Here is a 9,825-nt window from a genome sequence, read left to right on the forward strand (position 1 = left end):
CACTCATAAGTGCCAGTTGAACAATGAGAACACATGGACACAGGGAGGGGAACATCACACATCGGGGCCTGTCAGAGGGTAAGGGACAAGGGGAGGAAGAGCATTAAGACAAATACCTAATGCATGTGATGCTTAAAACCTAGATGATAGATTGATAGGTGCAACAAACCACCATGGCACATGTACAGCTGTGTAACAAACCTGCACGTTCTGCACATGTATCCCAGAACTTAAAGTTTTTAAAAGTGGACATAGGATATGAACAAAAACATTTTTCAAAAGAAGACATACAAGTGGCAAACAAGCATGTGAAAAAATGGTCAACATCACTAAATATCTGGGAAACACAAATTGAAACCACAATTAGATATCATTGTACACCAGGGAGAAAGGCTGTTACTAAATGTCAAAAGACAGCAGAGTGCAGTGGTTCATGTGTATAATCACAGCACTTTGAGAGGCCAAAATGGGAAGATTGCTTGTGGCCAGGAGTTCAAGACTAGCCTGGACAAAATAGTGAAACCCTGTCTCTACAAAAAATAAAAATGTCTTGCCATGGGCCTGTAGTCCCAGCTACTCGGGAGGCTGAGGCAGGTGGATCATTTGAGCCCAAGAGTTTGAGGCTACAGTTGGGTATGATCGTGCCACTGCCTTTCAGCCTGGGTACGGTGTATGAGACCTTGTCTCAAAAGAAAGTCAAAAAACAACAGACATTGGAGAAGATGTGGGGAAAAGAAAAAAATTATGCACTGTTGGTGGAAGTGTATGTTAGTACAACCTCTATAGAAAACAGTATGATGTTTTCTCAGCAACTACCCTGTGATCCAGCAATTCCACTACTGGATAGGTACCCCCTAAAAATAAATCATTATATGAAAATGACACCTGCACTTGTATGTTTCTTGCAGCACTTTTCACAATAGCAAAGTCATGGTATCGATGGACAGATGGACAGTTGGATGAAGCAAGGTGGTGTGTGTGTCTGAATTCTCCTCCATATATATATATATACACACATACACACACACACACACACAATTGGATATATATATATCCAATACTACTCCATATGTATATATATACACACACCATGGAATACCACTCAGCCACAAAAATGAATGAAATTATGTTGTTGTTTTTTTTGTTTTTTTTGCAGCAACCTGTATGGAACTGGAGGCCATTATCCTTATTGAAATGACTCAAACTGAAAATCAAAAACTGCATGCTCTCACTTGTAAGTGGGAGCTAAACAATGGATACTCACGGACATGCAGAGTGGAATGATAGACAGCGGAGGCTCAAAGAACGGGAGAGTGGGATGGAGGTGAATGTGAAATAGCACCTAGTGAGTATAATGTACATTATCTGGTAATGGGTACCCTAGAAGCCCAGATTTCACCTCTATGCAATATGTCCACAAAACACAACTACGTCTGTATCCTGAAATCCATAAAAAAAATAAATCCCCCAGGTTAGACACATACAGTTAGGCATTTTATTCTATGTAAATTCTACCTCATTCAAGGCAATTTTTAAAAATCAGGTGAGTTTTCCAAGCAGTGCACAGAGGACCAGTGCTGGCAGCATGGCTCCCTGCGGGGAGGAGCAAGAGACACCTGTGGGCTCCCACATTCATCCAGCGGCTGCTGCTCCCTCTTCTGACACCCCCACCGCCTGCCAGGGGTCTCCCGCACTTTCCACCCGGCCCCACCCACAGTTACCATGAGACTCCCTTCCCTGTTCACACCCCGCTCAGGATGAACTACTTCTTTGATGTGGAGATGGGGCAAACCACATGCGCCAAGTTCCAGCCCAACTTGGACAACTGTTCCTTCCATGAGCAGCCAGAACTTCAGGAGGTACATGCCTGATGTGGGTCAGGGAACAGTTGTGCACTGCAGAGTTGTGTGTGTGTGTGTGTGTGTGTGCTTCTTCACATGTTTTGAAGCGTATGTATGTAAGCACATCGGTATGCCTAGAGCAGGGCATGCAGGCATGGGTACATGTATATGGAAAGATGCATGTGTGTTTGTGCACACACAGACAGATGTGTGTTGGGAAGGACATGGATGTGTGTGCATATGAACTTATATGTCTGTGCATGTACATGTGAGTAGGTGTGCAGGTGTGGTTTTGCACATGGAAAGGTGCATGTGTATACACGCATATGCAAGTGTGTGTGGGAGGTGCATGAGAGTGTGTGTGTGCATGTGGTTGTGTGGGGAAGTATGGACATTGGTGCATAGATCCATGTAAGTGAGGATTGGGGTGAGTTCATGTAGATGCCTATGTGTGTGCGTGTAGGTGGGGTGCTATGGAAGGGGTAATGAATTTGATTTGCTAAGTGGGCTTTAGCTTGGGAATGGGGGTGCTGGGAGCTCCAACCTGTGTGCTTTGGGTTGTTGCCTGCTGGACCATAGGAAGCAGCTACAGGGCTGGGTGCTGGGCAGGGAGATGGGGCTCTGCCGTGCAAAAGAAAACCTGATGCCTTCTCTACCTGTCTCCTGGTGCAGGCCCGCAGAGGAGACCTCCCCGAGGATAGGAGCCACCAATTCAAGGGTGGTCCCCTTCTCCCAGCCTCAGGCACCTGCCCACAGCTACAGTCACGCTGAGCAGATTAGAGTGACGTAGAGGTCTGTTAGCTGCAAAGCCCTGGACCTGCCCCGCTGACCCAACACCAGCCTCTCCAAGGACCTGCTGGGTCTTGTGACGTCTCCAATCAGGGAAGAGCTACACTGCCCTTGTCAACCCCTCCCATGACCCAGCTCTTTGAGGGGGAGTTGCCCTGCCCTGGCTTCTTCCCTCTGACCCCTCTTAGTGCATGCCTGGGCACAAGAGGTTGAAGGAGCTGGGGGCAGTGAGCCACCTCCCCCTGTCCTGCATCCGTGGGACTCCTGAGACCCTGTACAGGCTGCTCCTCACAGGGCTGTGCTGGGGCAGGAACCCTGCAGGCTGGAAATGGAGGCAATGCCACCTGGTGACCTGGAGGCTTCCATCCCCACCTAGGAGGGGAAATGGAGTCATCACTGCACAGTTTGGTTCAGTGCTCTGGGACTCAGCCGGAGCAGGTAGGGGCACAGTGTCTCACCTCCATCCATCCTTGCCCCCACTCTGATGTCTCATGTCTGGGTGTCTCCCACTTTAAATGCAACCCACCCTGATTGTCCCTCTCTCTTTCCTTTCACAGAAACAGTTTTGCTCTTTCCAAATCTATGATGTTCCTTTGGAGGACAGAATGTCCTTGGTGCAATCCACATGTCAGAATGTCTAGGGGTTTGTACCAGGTCAGCTGCACCAACCACCTCCTACTCCCACGCCACTGTACTGCTCTCACCCTTGAATTGGTGGTTCCTGCCCTGGGGGAGGTCTCCTCTGCGGGCCTGCACCAGGAGACAGGCAGAGAGGAGAGCTTTCATCTCTGCTTGGATTTGATTTACAGAGATCTTTGGGATCTGGGAAGCGAAGCATCACTCATGAGGCCATGACTTGAGTCTGGTACTCATCCTCTTTGGGGTGGGCAGATGTAGTCACTCAGGCTTCTGTTGGGAGAGAGGGGTTGCATGCAGAGTAGGAGGTGCTCAGAGTGGTGATTAGGGGTGAAGACATCCCTGCAGGGAGTTGCTCATGATTTTCTACCTGAACGGAAGATCTCCTTTGACACAAGCGACCACCATCAAGACACACAATGAAGAGATGATTTTGTGTAAACTAAGCCACTTCTCAGACACAATTCTCTCTCTCCCTTGAGAAAGCTGGGAGTAAAGTGTGGGCTATATACTGGGCTTCCCCTACCTTCTCCCTGTGTGTCTTCTATTTGGGAGGGAAGAAGTGGATAGGGATGCTGAGGGTGAGCAGGTATATCTTCAGAGCCAAATGAATCGTCTGAACTGTGTTCTGAAGCCACTAGGTCTTTGTAGGAGAGTAAGACAGGGTTTCACCACACCGATCTGTGCCTACAAATATCAAAAATTACAAAATTCCATATCACTCAATTCCCATTTTGGAAATTTTATGCCTTTTCTTAAGACTTTCTTTACCAAAAATAATGTCACAAATCAGTGGTAAAAGACTGAAAATGAAGAGGTTAGAAACCCCTCATCCAGCAAAGAGAAATCGCTCTGGAAGGAGGGGTGAGTGCATCGGAGGCCTGGGAAGCACGAGACAGCACAGTCTTCCCTTGGGCTGGTGGACACTTGCCATAACAAGGACAGGAGGACCAAGGTGCTGCAGGGCCTGAGGAGCATACATTATAGGGGCTCTCTGTGAAAAAAAAAATAGCACAATGTTAGCAATACAAAATTAAGCACAAAAATTAATGTTTATATAGGAAAAGAAATTAAATCATGGAAATTATATGTACAAAAATGCTGAAAAATACTGCAAACATCACAAAATCTGGAAAAATAACACAGATCCTCTTGCAATCAGTCACCAACACCGATTCTGTAGTCAACAGACTCAGGTCTATGGCTTGTTGCAATAAGGGAATAAATTCATACCAAGAAAGCTGGGATGACTCAGAAAAGAAAAGAGGTTGTTATAGGACCGGGGGAAGAATTTTGAGGTGATATTGATGGACTCAGAGCATGGCAGGTCTCTGTGTAAAGCAGCCAGTGTCAAGCCTGGCCTGCAAAATGGACTTAGGTCCTATATCCTTAGAACCCATAAAGTCCAGCCAGATGTGGACTGTTCTGTCCATAAACCCCTTCTCTGTAGCTCTGTGCTTCTGTATAAAGGTGGATATAGATCCTCCAGGTAGCGGAATGTTCTTCTTACTGATAAGCAATGTTTCTGACAGCCCCTGACTCTAGAGAATGAGGTCTTCCATTGAGTCAGAAAGCAGTCTTGTGTTGACCTCCTATCTCATCCTGTGACTTAGAATGCCTTAACCATCTTGGAATGCAGCACAGCAGGTCTCAGCCTCATTTTACCCACCCCCTACTCAAGATGGAGCTGCTCTGGTTCAAACACCTCTGACATGAGCATGTAGATGGGACAGTGGGGGACAAATATGATGAATTTGATTTGCTAAGAGGGATTTAACTTGGCAGTGGGGGTACTGGGAGCTCCACCATGCATCTTTTGGTGTATAGCCTGCTGGACTGGAGGAAGCAGCTGCAGGGCTGGGTGCTGGGCCAGGAGAAGGGGCTGTGTCTAATCCCAGCCTCAGACACCTGCCCAGAGTCAGAAAGTGGTCATCAGCCAAGAAGAGGCTGTTTGACATTTCAAAGCTGCTGCTTGAGAGAAACATTCTGTCATGCTCATGATGCCATTGGCTTTGTTAACATCAGTCCATCCATCCACTCTGCAGATGAAAAGGCAGATTTGCTCTTCTTAATCCACATGATTTTTACTTACTCACATGATATTTTTATTAGTTAGCTACTGACAAAACTTATAATTTTGTTCAATGTTTTTATACTCAGCTAATGCATCACTATTTGCCTCATTATAAGACATTTAATTTATAATAGGATTTTGTCAAAGTATAGCAGAAGAATAAACCAGTTTTTCCACTAAAAGGTTTGATCACTCGTAAAATTGATGGTGCATAACATCTTGATTCAAAATTTATAATTGTTCATATCATGCACATTTTTCTGATGGTTGTCTACTTTGGAAAAGCCTCTTTCATTTTCCTTTCATATGCAAGCTCTAAGATTTTAATAACTCTAAATTATTGACTTAAAATTGAGGACCTTAACAAATTTTTCTATTGACAATGCATGCAAAGGCAGCATTTTTAAACTGTCACTTTTGTACTAAGCTTCAGAATTGCCTAAAAATGTCCTTATGTGCTATACCTATTAGCTCATTGAATGTGCAGGAGGAGTTTGTCCTGAAGCAAGTACTTCTTCGAGCTGGTCGCAATTTTATGTCTTTGTTATGTGGAGCTCCCAGGCTTGGTCAGGATAAGAAGTGGGAGGTCAGCCCCATCTATCAGTTCTGTGCCACTTGTCACACATATATCCTTATTATGGGTAGTTTTACCACACAGATCTGTGCCCTACAAATGTCAAAAACTGAGAAATTCTATCTCATTCAATTCCCATCAAAAATAAAAACAACTGCATGATGCACTAATTATTTTACATGCCATATTACTGACTACATTTCTGATAGAGTAAAACTTCCTTTTTTGACTAGGGTCAAAAAGAACCAGAACACGCACTTAAAATTTTCCATATTTCTGCTGGGATCATTATCCACAGATGGGCTTCTGGCTCCATACATTACAAACCTTTTTCCTCTCTGCTAATCACAGGTTTCCAATGTGAGGTGCTGGGGACATTTTCTGACCAAGGTACTACCTCTCCTGCTGCTTTAGGTAAAAACTGAAGTAGTGGTAGGGCCTTGTCTGGGGCCACTCATACACCAGGACAGTTTGAGGCAACATGACTATGCACAGGAGTGACTGAGAACCACGGGTTGTGTTTCCTTCACCCCAGGTTAAATGCATCAACTCAACTCACTTCCTCTTAGCCAGATACCAAAATGCCTGTCTTCACCCTAAACATCCAGGGGTGGTGAATGGGAAGAAGAAGGCCAGAGTAGAAAAAGCCTTAACTGTCTACAATGAAAATACCACATACTTTTTATTGTACAAAACATCCAGCCAAGTAGACCTGTTGCTCAGCCCACTTGGAGCCTTTTGTGGGGGTTTTGAAAAGCCCTGTACTTAATGTCATTAGCATCATTGAAGACCTTCTGGAATTTTATGAGAAGACACTAATATTTTTGTAAGAGTGGATGGGCCAAGAGGAAATGGGAAGGAGGCAAATCCACCAGCCACAAAAGTAGGAGGAGATGTGGAGAAGAAGCAAGGGAAGGAGAAACTATGCAGAAGAAACCTGGCAAGAGGCTTTCCGCTGCATGTAAACAAAGGCCCCAATTAAAAATGCTTGCTTGAATGCAAAGGAACACTCTACCTTTCATAACAAGAAGCCCCTGGGTGAGACAAGCTTTGGGAACAGAATTCCCAGCATCTAGCTCTGCTTCCCTGGGATTCTCTCATCCTTACCTTTCTGTTCATGATGCTTCAGCCTCAAGCTGGTAGCAAGGTGGTTGCCACAGCTCCAGACATCACATCATCAACACCAACATCCAGAGGCAGAAAGATCCCAGGGAAAAGCCTCTGTTCTACCTGTTCTTCCTGAATGTGAGTAAGCTCCTCCTATGCACTCCTTAGCTCACTCCTCCTGCCTCATTGGCCAGGTCTGGATCACAGGGCCACCCCCTACCAATCACTGTTAAGAATCTATTAATACATCATTATTAGTGTCACCAACACTCAGTGAAACCTGTGGATGACCATGGCAATGTCCTGGTAATAGCACAAACTTTAACAAGATCAAAATGATGTCATCACTAGAGACTGCTCAAATAAATTATAGAGCACACACATGATGGAAGAGCTGTTAAGAATTAGCAACAAGATGGGCACAGTGGCTCACGCCTATAATCCCCGCACTTTGGGAGGCCGAGGCAGGTGGATCACGAGGTCAGGAGATCGAGACCATCCTGGATAACACGGTGAAACCCCATCTCTACTAAAAAATACAAAAAAAAAAAAAAAATTAGCCAGGCGTGGCAGCGTATTCCTGTAGTCCCAGCTACTCCAAAGGCTGAAGTAGAAGAATGGCATGAATCCAGGAGACAGAGCCTGCAGTGAGCCGAGATGGCGTCACTGCACTCCAGCCTGGGCAACAGAGCGAGACTCCGTCTCAAAAACAAACAAACAAACAAAAGAATTAGAAAGTAATATATGTGTTAAGCTTGAAATAATTTTAATATATCTTGAATATACTATTTTATTGAAAGTCAGGTATACATGGCATATTAATATAAAGCTTGTTGTAAAAGCAAAAGTAAACACGCATGTGTATGAATGGCTATATAGACATTCAGACACATATTTAATACACATAAACATCTGAAATACAGGAAAGGAGACAGGCAAGCAGTCGTCTGTATCATTAACATTGGATATCACGGAAGAGAGTTGGTAGTGTGGGTAGGGAGACGGATAATTTGGCTTTTGCTTTTTAATATTTAGAATCTTTCTTTTCCATTTGAATATGACAAAAATGCATGTGTGTTCTTTCTACCTATTTTTTAGTCAGCTAGGAGTCTTTGGGTGATGAGATTATAGGTTATTTCCCCTTGGATCCTCCCTATGTCTCTATTTTTTATTTTTTTATTTTTATTTTTATTTTACTTTTTTATTTTTTTATTTTTATTTTTTATTATACTTTAAGTTCTAGGGTACATGTGTATAACGTGCAGGTTTGTTACATATGTATACTTGTGCCATGTTGGTGTGCTGCACCCATCAACTCGTCAGCACCCATCAATTCGTCATTAATATCAGGTATAACTCCCAATGCAATCCCTCTCCCTTCCCCCCTCCCCATGATAGGCCCCGATGTGTGATGCTCCCCTTCCCGAGTCCAAGTGATGTCATTGTTCAATTCCCACCTATGAGTGAGAACATGCGGTGTTTGGTTTTCTGTTCTTGTGATAGTTTGCTAAGAATGATGGTTACCAGCTGCCATGTCCCTACAAAGGACGCAAACTCATCCTTTTTTATGGCTGCATAATATTCCATGGTGTATGTGGCCACATTTCTTTTATTATTATTATTTATTTATTTTTTATTATGCTTTAAGATCTAGGGTACATGTGCATAACGTGCAGGTTTGTTACATATGTATACTTGTGCCATGTTGGTGTGCTGCACCCATCAACTCGTCAGCACCCGTCAATTCATCATTTATATCAGGTATAACTCCCAATGCAATCCCTCCCTCCTCCCCCTCCCATGATAGGCCCCGGTGTGTGATGTTCCCCTTCCCGAGTCCAAGTGATCTCATTGTTCAGTTCCCACCTATGAGTGAGAACATGTGATGTTTGGTTTTCTCTTCTTGTGATAGTTTGCTAAGAATGATGGTTTCCAGCTGCATCCATGTCCCTACAAAGGACGCAAACTCATCCTTTTTGATGGCTGCATAGTATTCCATGGTGTATATGTGCCACATTTTATTAATCCAGTCTGTCACAGATGGACATTTGGGTTGATTCCAAGTCTGCTATTGTGAATAGTGCCGCAATAAACATACATGTGCATGTGTCTTTATAGCAGCATGATTTATAATTCTTTGGGTATATACCCAGTAGTGGAATGGCTGGGTCATATGGTACATCTAGATCTAGATCCTTGAGGAATCGCCATACTGTTTTCCATAATGGTTGAACTAGTTTACAATCCCACCAACAGTGTAAAAGTGTTCCTATTTCTCCACATCCTCTCCAACACCTGTTGTTTCCTGATTTTTTAATGATTGCCATTCTAACTGGTGTGAGATGGTATCTCATTGTGGTTTTGATTTGCATTTCTCTGATGGCGAGTGATGATGAGCATTTTTTCATGTGTCTGTTGGCTGTATGAATGTCTTCTTTTGAGAAATGTCTGTTCATATCCTTTGCCCACTTTTTGATGGGGTTGTTTGTTTTTTTCTTGTAAATTTGTTTGAGTTCTTTGTAGATTCTGAATATTAGCCCTTTGTCAGATGAGTAGATTGCAAAAATTTTCTCCCATTCTGTAGGTTGCCTGTTCACTCTGATGGTAGTTTCTTTTGCTGTGCAGAAGCTCTTTAGTTTAATGAGATCCCATTTGTCAATTTTGGCTTTTGCTGCCGTTGCTTTTGGTGTTTTAGACATGAAGTCCTTGCCCGTGCCTATGTCCTGAATGGTACTACCTAGGTTTTCTTCTAGGGTTTTTATGGTATTAGGTCTAACATTTAAGTCTCTAATCCATCTTGAATT

At 43.8% G+C, this 9,825-nt stretch overlaps 1 long non-coding RNA gene across 1 annotated transcript; it reads left to right on the top strand.

Annotated features, from left to right (window-relative positions):
- Positions 1-1,154: 1,154 nt before the first annotated feature.
- LOC117088541 lies at positions 1,155-2,993 on the top strand. The gene is made up of 3 exons (XR_004439246.1): positions 1,155-1,345; positions 1,544-1,859; positions 2,514-2,993. It is a non-coding gene; the product is annotated as an uncharacterized LOC117088541 (long non-coding RNA).
- Positions 2,994-9,825: the final 6,832 nt, after the last annotated feature.

This window comes from Trachypithecus francoisi, unplaced genomic scaffold (assembly GCF_009764315.1).
Source record: "Trachypithecus francoisi isolate TF-2019V2 unplaced genomic scaffold, Tfra_2.0 Contig00767, whole genome shotgun sequence".
In the NCBI taxonomy this organism is placed as follows: domain Eukaryota; kingdom Metazoa; phylum Chordata; class Mammalia; order Primates; family Cercopithecidae; genus Trachypithecus; species Trachypithecus francoisi.